The sequence below is a fragment of the Gopherus flavomarginatus genome, chromosome 15, assembly GCF_025201925.1.
Source record: "Gopherus flavomarginatus isolate rGopFla2 chromosome 15, rGopFla2.mat.asm, whole genome shotgun sequence".
Taxonomy (NCBI): domain Eukaryota; kingdom Metazoa; phylum Chordata; order Testudines; family Testudinidae; genus Gopherus; species Gopherus flavomarginatus.
Genome location: NC_066631.1, coordinates 14,220,053 through 14,232,152, shown reverse-complemented (window position 1 = coordinate 14,232,152; position 12,100 = coordinate 14,220,053). Strand labels below are relative to the sequence as shown.

The following is a 12,100-nucleotide window of genomic DNA, read 5'->3' as shown; positions in this document are numbered from 1 at the left end:
AAGGATTCCAACCTAGGCGCTGGAACAAAGATGTCTGCAACATTGGGCCCTGACACCAGGGGGCACTCACCAGGCTAGGGGCACCATTTCCCGTGCCAATCTTGAGAAACAACCAGGATTGCTAAATCTTCCAGGACAGGGAGGATCTTAGGAAAATGACAAGCACAGCTGAGATCAGTGGTTCTCAAACTGTGGTGCTTGGAATGCTCACTGGTGGTGAGAGGACATGGTGCTGGCTCCTCCTCCGAGTTTCTAGGTGCTAAATTGCATCAAAATTGCTATAAATACATTCAGTTCTTTTGCATTTCCATGTCAACCATCACTGTGTGGTTGCCACAGGAACACTATCGATCACAAATTGGAGGAGAGGTGGTCATCACAATCATGAATGGGAGGCAAAATACCCCACAAGACAATCTCTCCATTCAGGCGTGGTCCCCCCTGCGACAAAGTTGGAGAACCTTTGTCTAGATTACACCAGACAAGGAGCCCTCAGAACTGGAGCGTGAAACCTGCAGGACACAAAGAATGCTCTGGGAATGGTCTTCGGTAGTCTGGCTTGCAGTTCATGCTGGAATGCTTCCCGTGCCCCTAACAGCCTCCTTTGACAAAATACATCCCTCAAGCCGCTTTTGAAAAGGCATCTGCCACTCTATTTCTGCAGTGTCACAAGCTTCACAGCTGGCAGTCAAAGGTTTCCAGATGTTCTAAGATTTGTCAGTGATTTCAACCAATTAAATGATTATGGGAAGCCAGTGATGAGACTAAAAGTGTGATTAAAATGATGGGTGCAAAAATAGCATGGCTGGGAAATACCAGAAGGACATTTAAGAACAACACGTATTACTGTTCCAGTGAGATATCACATAGGTCCTTCCCAGATTTAATGATTCCAGGGTTCACCCTCTGTTAAACGCCTGCCATCACCTACCATCACTATGTCAATCTTTGCCAGCCACTGGGGTGCTCTGATTCACACAGTTGTTCCTCACGTCCTCAAAATGTCTACAACTGGGTGACGGACAAGACCTTTTCAAAGACATTTCTCCTACGCTGAACCTTTTCTTGGATTCACTTCCGGGAGTTGCAGGCCGGGGGTGGTCTCTTCGCCAGTTGCGGTCCCAGGTTCACTTCAAACCAATCTCCGAGTTATTGACAATTATGCACATTAATTCTAGCTTGTAATTTCAGCTTTGTGACTCCCATCAGCCATTCCCATTCAGCAGAGCCAGAGGATTCATTCATGACAACTTTTGCTTCCTGTTTAGCTCCTTGTTCTGTCCCAGAACTGTTCAAAGCACTGATTTTTTTGAATATTTCAATTCATTAAAATTTTGCTGAATAATCTGAATTAATAGTTTTGAAAATATCTCTTTGGAGGAATAGCTTGACTCCGCCTCCCTCTTATACCAAACTCCCTATCCAGTGGACTCACAGCAGGACATACGATGAAGAAGGACAGTGGAGGTTTTTGTCTCAGTTCCCCATATGACTTCATCACCGTGGGACACTCCACTACTGCCATACCACATGGCACAATAATAATCAGCCTCATCCTCTGCTTGGATATTGGTGATAGTTAAATAACCATCATTGCCAGAGCTGGAACCAGTGAATCCGTCTTGGTATCCTATCACCTCTGCTAGTAGTACCTGACAGCACAAAGCGAGGGGCTTGGCCAGATCTCTGTTGGTACCAATACAGATTGTAACTGCTAAGGCTGTACCCACTGCTCATGGCACAGGACAGTTTGGCTGTTTGTCCTGGTGACACAGACTCTGAGGAGGGCTGAGTCAGCACTGGCTGTGCACTGGCACCTAAACAAGAATAAAAACGGGAATATATAAATGATGAGTAGCCCCACATCCCATTATCTGTTATGAAGTCTCATGCTAGGGATGTTCAAAGGACAGCAAGAAATTTGGCTGCACAAGCCCAGATGAATCCCCAAGAATGTTTTGAAAATCTCAGATCACTGATCTGCTGCTTTTACGTTTCAACAGCAGAGATGTTCCAAAAAAACATTTGATTGGCCTGAATTTACAACACAATAATCACAGTCCTTGGCCAAAGTTTTGGGACAAGTCAACCCTCCCAGCTGACCAGAGCAGTAAGTGAGCAGCATGAGGAGCAGAGGGGCCCAGGCCATGGTGGGAATCCAGATGAGCTCGGCTTCCTGAGGCAAATGGGTCTCTGGCTGGAACCCGGCGATTCTCTCTTAAACCTCCAGCGCTGGAGAACGGCCCCTTCATGCAAATCTGCCCCCTGCTCACTGGCTGCAGTAGCAGTTCACAGTCCCCCTGAGAAATGCAGCAACTCTTAAATTGGAGCTCTGCTCTCTGAGGCACTCAAACCCAGAGATGACAGAAAGGGAATCATTTGTTTTTCCTGATGGAAACCTGCAGAGGTACCCCAGCTACCACATAGAAAAGGGCAGCATGAATTCTGCTGTACTGGGGAGAATAACTTCCTAGCATCACAAGAAAGTCCTGTGCAGGGAAGGTTTCATGGTTTCCTCTCCTGTAGTCCCTAGACTATACAGACTCCTTACAATATAAGGCTGTATTATACAGCTGCAGCTGGAAGCAGTGGCTGAATTCAGCACTTGATTACCCACATGGAACGCCACTGAAGCATGGCTGTAAGCAAGAGCAGCATTTAGACTATTGTTACCAGTTTGAAGTGGACGATGTGCACTAATGCAGGCAAAAAACAAGCCTTAAAAGGGCCTCTGCTTTTTAAAATGAGAGAAGAAATGGTTGGGGCTTGGAAGCCTGTGGACAGTGGGAAGTGTGGAGAGAGAGAGATGCTTCTGTTGTACTCCACGTGGGCCTGATTCTGCAAGGCACTGCGTGCCCTCCCCTTCCAGGGCCTGCAGTGGGAGCTGAGGGCTCTGGCAATGCCCAGGAGCTGCTCAGCCCCCTGCAGGATCAGGAACTAACTGGCCAGGTTCAGATGTATTCCTGGCAGAACCAAACTCCAGAGTCAAAGTGCCATCCCCGCCAATGCCCCGATCCTAGGGAGCTGATGTGCTCCAGTCAATGGCAGGGGTGGTGGTGAGGGGGACACAACAGAGAAAGCACAACATTAGACAATATGTAAAGAATGAGAACCAGAAAAATAGGCTGCACATTCAAACTGGACACAAGGAGAAGTTTAATTCTCTCAGGGTCCCTGGGGTGAATTAGGTTCATTTTGGGTTTCACACCCTGGATCCTAAATACCCTTTGTAAGTTGGGAAAGTGCTTTACACCCCTCCCCATCAGCTAACTGCATTGGAGAATTGCTAGAGATCTCACTAACCGTATCCTATGCACATCACCGTTGGGCAAGGAAAGATCGCGGAGTGTGTATATTCTCTGTGCATAATGCACAGAGTGGCCTGGAGCTAATGAACCTGGTCAAAGCTACCACATGCACAGGAGACAAATGCCCTGCTCTGCACAATTCCCTCCTTCAGTGCATCCCAGAAATTCAGAGCCATAACAAGGAGCCCTGGCGTGGTGGCAATATACCGGACAACTTGATGTTCTGTCTCCTGTGCCAGATTCTTGGTCAGGGTGGCAAGGTCAATACTTGGCCACATGACAGAGGTCGGTATTTACCGATCCTAGTGGGTGTTCTTACATGTTCCTTTAAAAAAAAATCACATGGAAATGTAACATATCACCTAGCAACAGTAATAACCACAGACCAATGCTCTCTGCTATCTGAGCTTTGCGCCACAGGTCTCTTGTTCTCATAGTAATTGTTTCTGCAGTGGCCTGTTCAGTCACTGATGTGGATTATACTTAGCATTGCCTGCCTCATGCTGTGTGAGATCACAACGTGCCGTCATACAGATACAACATATACAGCAATGTCATCTCAACAGGCCCAATAGCACTTTGTGTTTTTCTATTGGCCACTGAGTACCACTGGCTCCAATGGTACCATGCCTAGGAACGTTTAGAAGGCTTCCCGGTTTGGGGCTCTTTCCATGTGTACAGTTGTCTCGGGTCCATCATAACTGATCTAATTCAGTGCACTCTGGCATTTGTTTGTGTTTGATCGAAGGTTTATTTCTTTGGCTTGCACAGCCTCCCATGGTGGTGTCGATTACTTTGTCATGCTGGCACACGTGCTCGGAATGCCTGCTACCCGCCGTACAGGGCGCCGCCACCTGCTCCGGGCGGTTAACACCATACCAGAACACATGGTACAGGTTACAGTTCATGGTATAAGGCTGGCATCTCCAAAGGAGCCTGATTCGGGCAGCTCAAAAACGTTCTATTGATGGAAAATTGGGTTTTCACAGAAACAAAACTTTTCACATACGGTGTCTTCTTTCCTCAAAATGATGATTTTTTTGGTTGGAAAAAAGAAAATGTACTGCTGAAAACTGGAAATTTGGGGGAATTTTGACAAACAGTTGAAATGGTCAGTTCCTAGTAACCACGGATGCATCTGAGCGTGGTATAGGAGCAGTTCTCATGCAGGAAGCAACGGATCACAACTTCCATCCTGTCGTGTTTCTCAGCAAGAAACTATCTGAGAGGGAAAGTCACTGGTCAGTCAGTGAAAAGGAATGCTATGCCATTGTGTACGCCCTGGAAGAGCTATGCCCATATGTTTGGGGACGGCGGTTCCAGCTACAAACTGACCATGCTGCACTTAGGTGGCTTCATACTGCCAAGGGGAACAACAAGAAACTTCTTCGTTGGAGTTTAGCTCTCCAAGATTTTGATTTTGAAATTCAGCACATCTCAGGAGCTTCTAACCAAGTAGCTGATGCACTCTCCCGTGAGAGTTTCCCAGAATCCAGTAGTTAAAAAGTGTTCTTAAAATGTAGAAGTCTGTTAGTTATATACTTAGTGGTATATGTAAAGGTGCATGTGTTGTATTAATCTGTTTAGTTTACAGTTCTAGGAGGAAATCGCCGCCAGTGAGCTTCCCCACTGTCTGCAATTTGGGGGGCGTGTCATAAACAGATAGCTAAGGGTTAACGTCTCTTTCACCTGGAAATAAGTATCTGAAGCACCTGACCAGAGGACCAATCAGGAAACAGGATTTTTTCAACTCTGGGTGGAGGGAAGTTTGTGTGTGAGTCCTTTGTTCTTGGTCTTCTGCCTACTCTCTCTCAGCTATGAGAAGTGATTTCTGTTTCCTGCTTTCTAATCTTCTGTTTCCCAGTTGTAAGTACAAAAGATCAGATAGTGATTTATACGTTTTTTTTTTGTATTTACATGTCTATAGTTGCTGGAGTGCTTTGAATTGTATTCTTTTTGAATAAGGCTGTTTATTCAATATTCTTTTAAGCAAATGACCCTGTATTTGTCACCTTAATACAGAGAGACCATTTTTATGTATTTTTCTTTCTTTTTATATAAAGCTTTCTTTTAAGACCTGTTGGAGTTTTTCTTTAGTGGGGAACTCCAGGGAATTGAGTCTGCAGCTCACCAGGGAATTGGTGGGAGGAAGAAGTCAGGGGGAAATCTGTGTGTGTTAGATTTACTAGCCTGACTTTGCATTCCCTCTGGGTGAAGAGGGAAATGCTTGTGTTTCCAGGCTGGAAACGGGGGAGGGTGGAATCCCTCTGCTTAGAGTCACGGAGTTTGCTTCTGTGTATCTCTCCAGGAACACCTGGAGGAGGGAAAGGAAAAGGTTTACTTCCCTTTGTTGTGAGACTCAAGGGATTTGGGTCTTGGGGTCCCCAGGGAAGGTTTTTGTGGGGACCAGAGTGCCCCAAAACACTCTAATTTTTTGGGTGGTGGCAGCTTTATCAGGTCCAAGCTGGTAACTAAGCTTGGAGGTTTTCATGCTAACCCCCATATTTTGGACGCTAAGGTCCAAATCTGGGACTAGGTTTATGACACACAGAAACAAAGCTTTTCACATATGGTGTCTTCTTTCCTCAAAATGATGATTTTTTTGGTTGGAAAAAAGAAAATGTACTGCTGAAAACTGGAAATTTGGGGGGATATTGACAAACAGTTGAAATGGTCAGTGGAAAAAATGCCATGTTCTGACTAGCTGTAAGTCTAAAGACGTTAGGATCCCAAGTCATGGTGAATTTCAGTGGGGCTGGGTGCCTAACTCCCTTAGACAGATTTGAATATCCCGGCCTAAATGTTTATGTGGGGGGGGGGGGGAAGGGGAGCAGGAGAATGGCTGTGAACTGATAACCATTAATTTGCAAACTAACCATTTGCATGGAACCTGAAGAGAGATCTGGGAAGTGGGGTGGTGGGAACTGACAGATTACTCAATCTCTTTGTCATTGATGGGTCCTGGGACTCAGGGGGTTTGCGAGATCCAGAGACTTCACATAGAAAGGAACAAACATCCAGGGGCAATATCAAACCAGGAAAATCAAAGCGGAGAAGATGCCATGAACTACACGGCTGAACTGACACCACAAAGATATTCATTCCCAATCAGAGAGGTGAACGGGACCTCGTGTGTAATTCATAACTCGCCTTTCCCGGGTACTGAACATTGAGTGGGGAGATCTGTCCACAAAACCCTTCAGAGCGAGTACAGAAACAGGCAAGAGCTGTTTGTCCTTCTGCAGACAGTGGAGTGGGAGCAGGAAGAGAAGTTCCCTGTTAAATAGCGAGGAGGAGGTGGAATTCTCAGTGAACTGTTTGAAGCAGAAACCCAGGTGTAACTGGGATATTGTGACAAGTTATGTACAGCTACTAATATAACCCCTGCTTCCTCCACTTCAGCTCAATTCTTTGCTGGAGTACAGGGCAGAGCTCTGTCTTTGCACGACTTTCAGAATGCCCTATGCAGAGTCAAACCTTGGATCAGCGTATTTAAACTTTGATTTATTAACTCTCATTTAATTGAGTTCTGGCTCGTTTCTATAGCTGAATAACTGAGATAGAATCCCAATGTAAAGTAAGTAGCTCAGAGCTAAGCAAGGCTTCCACACAATCTGTAGCCTCTTGGATAACAAAAGCTCCCCTCCAAGCACTCCCTCTGGGTTCATGGTGGACTATACCTGATTTCTATGACGGGCTTCCCTTCCACTCAGACTGGAATAATGTGAATGTATAACCAAAACATTACAGATTCTGAGACCCACCCCTTGAGGCAGCTATATGCCAACTCCCATCATCCAGCCAAATATGACAGGAACTCCTACCAGCTCATACATAAACACACACACAGATACGTGCTATTTTGCTTCTCTGTCTCCAATTGGCTCTACCGTGTTGAGACATTTAGAGCTGCCACTCAGAGATGGGCCACTCTGGCATTGAACAGCTATTGACTATGCTCAGTTCACTACCAACACCCTGATTCCAGCAAATCCCTTCCCCTGCCCACCACTGTTCTCCTTTTCTTTGGGCTTACAGACTGTAGCATAAAGGCTTATGAGTAACCCAAGCTGTGTATGACGCGCAGTTCCCAGCAGAGCACAGGCTGAGTGAAGGGAGGTTTTGGTCTCAGTTCCCATCTGACTGTATCATTGTGGGTTACCCATAGCTGCTGCCACTGCCATGATGCACACCACAGTAATAAGTGGCCTCATCCTCTGGCTGGACCTTGGTGATGGTTAAATAGCGAATGGCTCCGGAGCTGGAAACAGTGAATCGATCTGGGACCCTGTCTCCTTTGGTGCTAGCACTGTACCAAAGAAACTGAGGGACCTGGCCATCCCTTTGTTGGTACCAGGAGATGACATAGCTACTGTGCTGACTGCTCAGAGTGCAGGAGAGTTTCACAGTGTTTCCCAGGGACACTGACTCTGAAGGCAGCTGGGTCAGCGTGGGCTGCGAACTGGCCCCTGGAACAAGGAGGACAGGAATTAATCGATCACAGTTAACCCTCTACTTTGGCTGCATACTGAAATAGAATCAAGGAGCAAGAGACTGAAAATGAATGGGAAAAACAGAATAAAGTGAGTAATCAAAACAGATTGTGTGTAAACCCTCCCCATCATCGCACCTGAGCAGTAAGTGAGCAGCATGAGGAGCAGAGGGGCCCAGGCCATGGTGGGGAATCCAGACGAGCTCGGCTTCCTGAGGCAAATGGGTCTCTGGTTAGGACCCTCTGATTCCCTTTTAAACCCCCACAACTGGAGAACGGCCCCTTCATGCAAATCTGTTCCCTGTTCAGTGGCTGCAGTAGCATTTCACAGCCTTCACACCCCCACACATCCCCAATGCAGCTGCAGTTAAATGGAAGTGCTCTTTATTGAGGGATTCAAACCCAGTGGGGACAGAAAGGGGAGGTCATTCACTTTTCCTGATGAAAACCTGCGGAGATACCCTGGCCATTACATAGAAAAGGGCAGCATGATTTCTACTTTCTAGTACTGGGGTGACTAAATTTTCTAGCTTCATACAAAAGTCCCATGCAGGGAAGTTCTTGGAAAACTTTCATTTCTTCCCTTCCTATAGCCACTATAATGTACAGCTAAGTTCAGTGACAGAATCCTGCCCTAAACAGCACCCAGGCAACCCCACTGATGTCAAGTGGGAACAGAATTTGACTCTGTTCATAATTTTTCCTTTGGAGGATATTGACTTATTGACATGACAGATGAATTCAGCTGAAATAGTGTCTCTCTCCCCTTATATCTATAAATGCTCATAGTATCCAGGGACATTCTAGTTCTGGAAAGAACCCACGAGAGATGAGCAGGATCCCAGGCTTCCATTATCCTGATTATTGCCTTAATTGATAAGACACTGCACTGTGTATCTGAGTGTCCCTTACACTGCCTGGAATTGTACCAAACATCAGCTTCCCCCAATATTGAATTTCTACTTCATTTCCTCCTCAGCAACTGACCCAACTCCTTGAGGCCCAGTCGAACTGGGGACTTTCAGGAACTGGAGCCCCGAAGTCTGCTTTCATTTTTGCCTGTGCATTTTGTGCACCTTTCTTTATTGGTGTAATAACCACAGTTGTGCACTCACCATGTTTGTTGTGTATGCAGATGGTTAGGTACCCAGCTCATCATTTGTGTGTGCAGATACCCAATTTGCATCCAGAACAGCAGTAACTCTGTCACAAGAATAGACCAAAAAAAAAAATACGGTGCTCTAGACTGACCCAGTTCCACCATTCCTGGGGCCTGCCATTGGAGTGGAGGGGGCTGTGGTCTCCAGAAGCTGCCCAGGCCTGGCAGGATCAGCACCTGAGTGGCCCGGCTTAGATGTGCTTCTGGCAGGCTCTTATTCTGGCATCAAAGTTCTGTCACTAATAACTCCTGCTCCCAGCGCCCCAGCCAACGCAGGGGTCTGGGTGAGGAAAATGTGATAGCGAAAGAAAACAACTGGGAAATATAAAGTGTAAAGAAAGAGGGCCTGAGAAATCACCTGCATGTTTGAACTGGAGAAAGAGGGGAATTTAATTCCCTCAGGGCCCCTGGGCTGTTTTAGGCTCCTTTTTCATTATGTGATACACACTCTGAACTCTAAACATCCTCTCTGTGTATTCACCCACAAAAGCTTATGCTCCAGTACATCTGTTAGTCTTAAAGGTGCCACAGGACTCTCTGTTGCTTTTTACAGATCCAGACTAACATGGCTACCCCTCTGATAGTCTCTGTGCTGAGAAAATACTGACCCCAGTAGCTGCATTGGAAAATTGCCACCATTACACACAAAAAAACCCACTTGGCCAGGGAAAGAGATTTGTGCCTGCCTTGTGCACAGGAGCAAAAATTCCTCTGCGCATTCTCCAGCTTCATTTCACACTAGAAATACAGAGTGCACAAGAGTCACCCTGTATTAATCTAATCCAATCACGCTGAGAAACTTGCTCATATGAACTCCAGCTCAGACAAAGCCTAATGGGCTGACATCAAAACAACAGGAAACACTTTACATGTTACAGTCAGCATCAACTCTTATAACCCAGAAGGGAAGAGAGGACAGGTAAAAAAAGAGGTTAACTGGTATTCATTTAAACTTCAAACTAATTGCCTTCCTTTTCGTCTGTAACATTGCAGAGAACACCACAGCCAGCTTCAAAGAAAACTACAAATGAATCTGTCTCCCTTATATCTAATTCTGCCCCACCTCCATATATAAATCCTTTAGAAGGCTTTGTTTTCATCATACAACTGGAGTCTGTGGAATAACTGGCATTTGAAACAATGAATCATTTGTTTAACAGGCTCAGATACAAGAAAACAGGAATCTAAGAGTGGAGCACTGTCCTCCGTCACTAGTGACTCCTCCGCCCATCTCATATTGATATTATTTACTCGTTCAAAGCACTGTAGAAGTGATAAGTAATTACTTTTCCCAACTCTCCTCCAGGGTGCTTAGGGAAGCAGTATTCCACCATATTACACAGAGTGAATTGACTGGCCTGAGGCCACACACAGTGTAATTGACAAATCTGGGGTCAGAACAGCAGGTCCTGCTGCCTCCCAGCACAGCCCTAGCCTATGAGGTGGTGTTGAGGGATCCCAGAGATAGCCATCCCCAGCTCTCTTTGCCTATGGAAAGTGATCTGATGCCCTAGAGGGAGGAGGAGAATAAGGGAATGCTTTGGACCTGGGAGGAAAAGCAGTTTGTAACGGGGTTCACAACCCACCCCTCTTCCTGGAGCCCACTTGCTGCCCCAATAAGGCTCAGAGAGGCTTCAGGGTTGTGCAACACCTGTGTCTTTATTTACTTAAGGTTCTCCCACCACCGGTGTCTGTCTATATACAAGCTTTACAGGATTAGTCACCTCCTTTACAGGCAGAGGCAGCCTTCAGCTAGGAGACCTTCAGTTCCCTCCCTGACGTCTCCCTGCCTGCCCCTTCCCTCCTGACTCCCTCCCAGCCTCTATAGTCCTTGGCTTGTCAGGCCCACATGCATTGCCAACCCTCAGCCAGCATCAGACCTTTTCCATCAGCCCCAATCTGTTTCTCCTGATTGGAGCTGACTGGGCAGGGGCCAATTAGGTGCCTTTGTACCAGCGCCCTGCTACACAGATAAATTATTAGATCCTCTCTGATGTGTGAAGAAAATGTAATTCCTTCAGTGCCTCTGGTGTGAATGAGGTTCATATCTCATTCTCAGTTCACTTGCCTGAGTCTAGAAATCCTCATGGGGTGGGATTAACTGACTTCCAGTTTCACTTACCCCACTGTAGAAAAAGGAAAAAAGCTTTTAGAGCCAACTTTGCGTGAAGTGTCCACTGGGCACTGCTTTCCCTATAATAACAACCCTATTACGGGCTAGCACAGCAGCTCTCAAACTGGGGTCTATGGCTAGGGCTCCTAGAGGCTATGGTAATACAAATAATAACTGATAACTACAATGCATTTGGGAGAGATGGGAGATAGAGGTGTCCTATACCACAGAATGAATCAGAACAAGCAGCCTGCTGCAGAGTAAAGAGCAAAAAGAGAGGATTTGAGGAGAGAGTGTGGCACCTAGTGGTTTCAGATTAATATAACAGCAGATCTATTTTCAGACGCAGAAGAGGGTCAACCATGCAAACTCTGTTCAAATTAATCTTCAAGAAACAGAAACATGAACAATACCAAGAGCACTTAATGCAAAGATACTTCAGCAGATTCTGTGGTTTGCTGCATCTCATTTCACTCATTGGGCATCACAGATGCTATCAGCTGCAAGGCACAGGGGAAAACATTACACAAAGGCAAAGGAGGCAGTGATTAAAGTAACTTCTTCTCTATGGCTCTGGCATTAAATGACAGCATCACGCATTGGGGCCACATGTAGCAGCACATACTACTGCTGCTTCTGCACTCTTCATTCTTACCCGTGGCTGATCAGCATTGCCCATTAGGTAGAAAAGAACTTTGTCAAACTAGTCATCAGGATAAAGAGGGATTTCACGCTGCTTAGACAACGTGAGGATTCTCTGGTCAGATCATTTGGAGGCAGATAAAGCAGAGAACCACTGGATTGATCAGGAGCGTGTGAAACAGGGAGATGGCCAAGTACCTCCAAACTTTGGTGGTCATTCAGTGCAAGATTTCACACGCTTCCCTGAGGTGTTCAGAAAAGATGGCCTAGAGCTCGCTGAGGTCAAGTCTAACATGTTTATGGATGATTTCAGGGGATGCCTTTGCAGCTTTTTCTCTGCACAGCGGGGGCAGGGGAGTATCCATGCTAAAAGCTCTATGGTAGCA

General features: G+C 46.1%; 1 gene segment (V, D, J or C); it reads right to left on the bottom strand.

Annotated features, from left to right (window-relative positions):
- The window catches only part of LOC127034965 (immunoglobulin lambda variable 8-61-like), a 67,078-nt gene that overhangs the window by 26,773 nt on the left and 28,205 nt on the right, over positions 1–12,100 (bottom strand).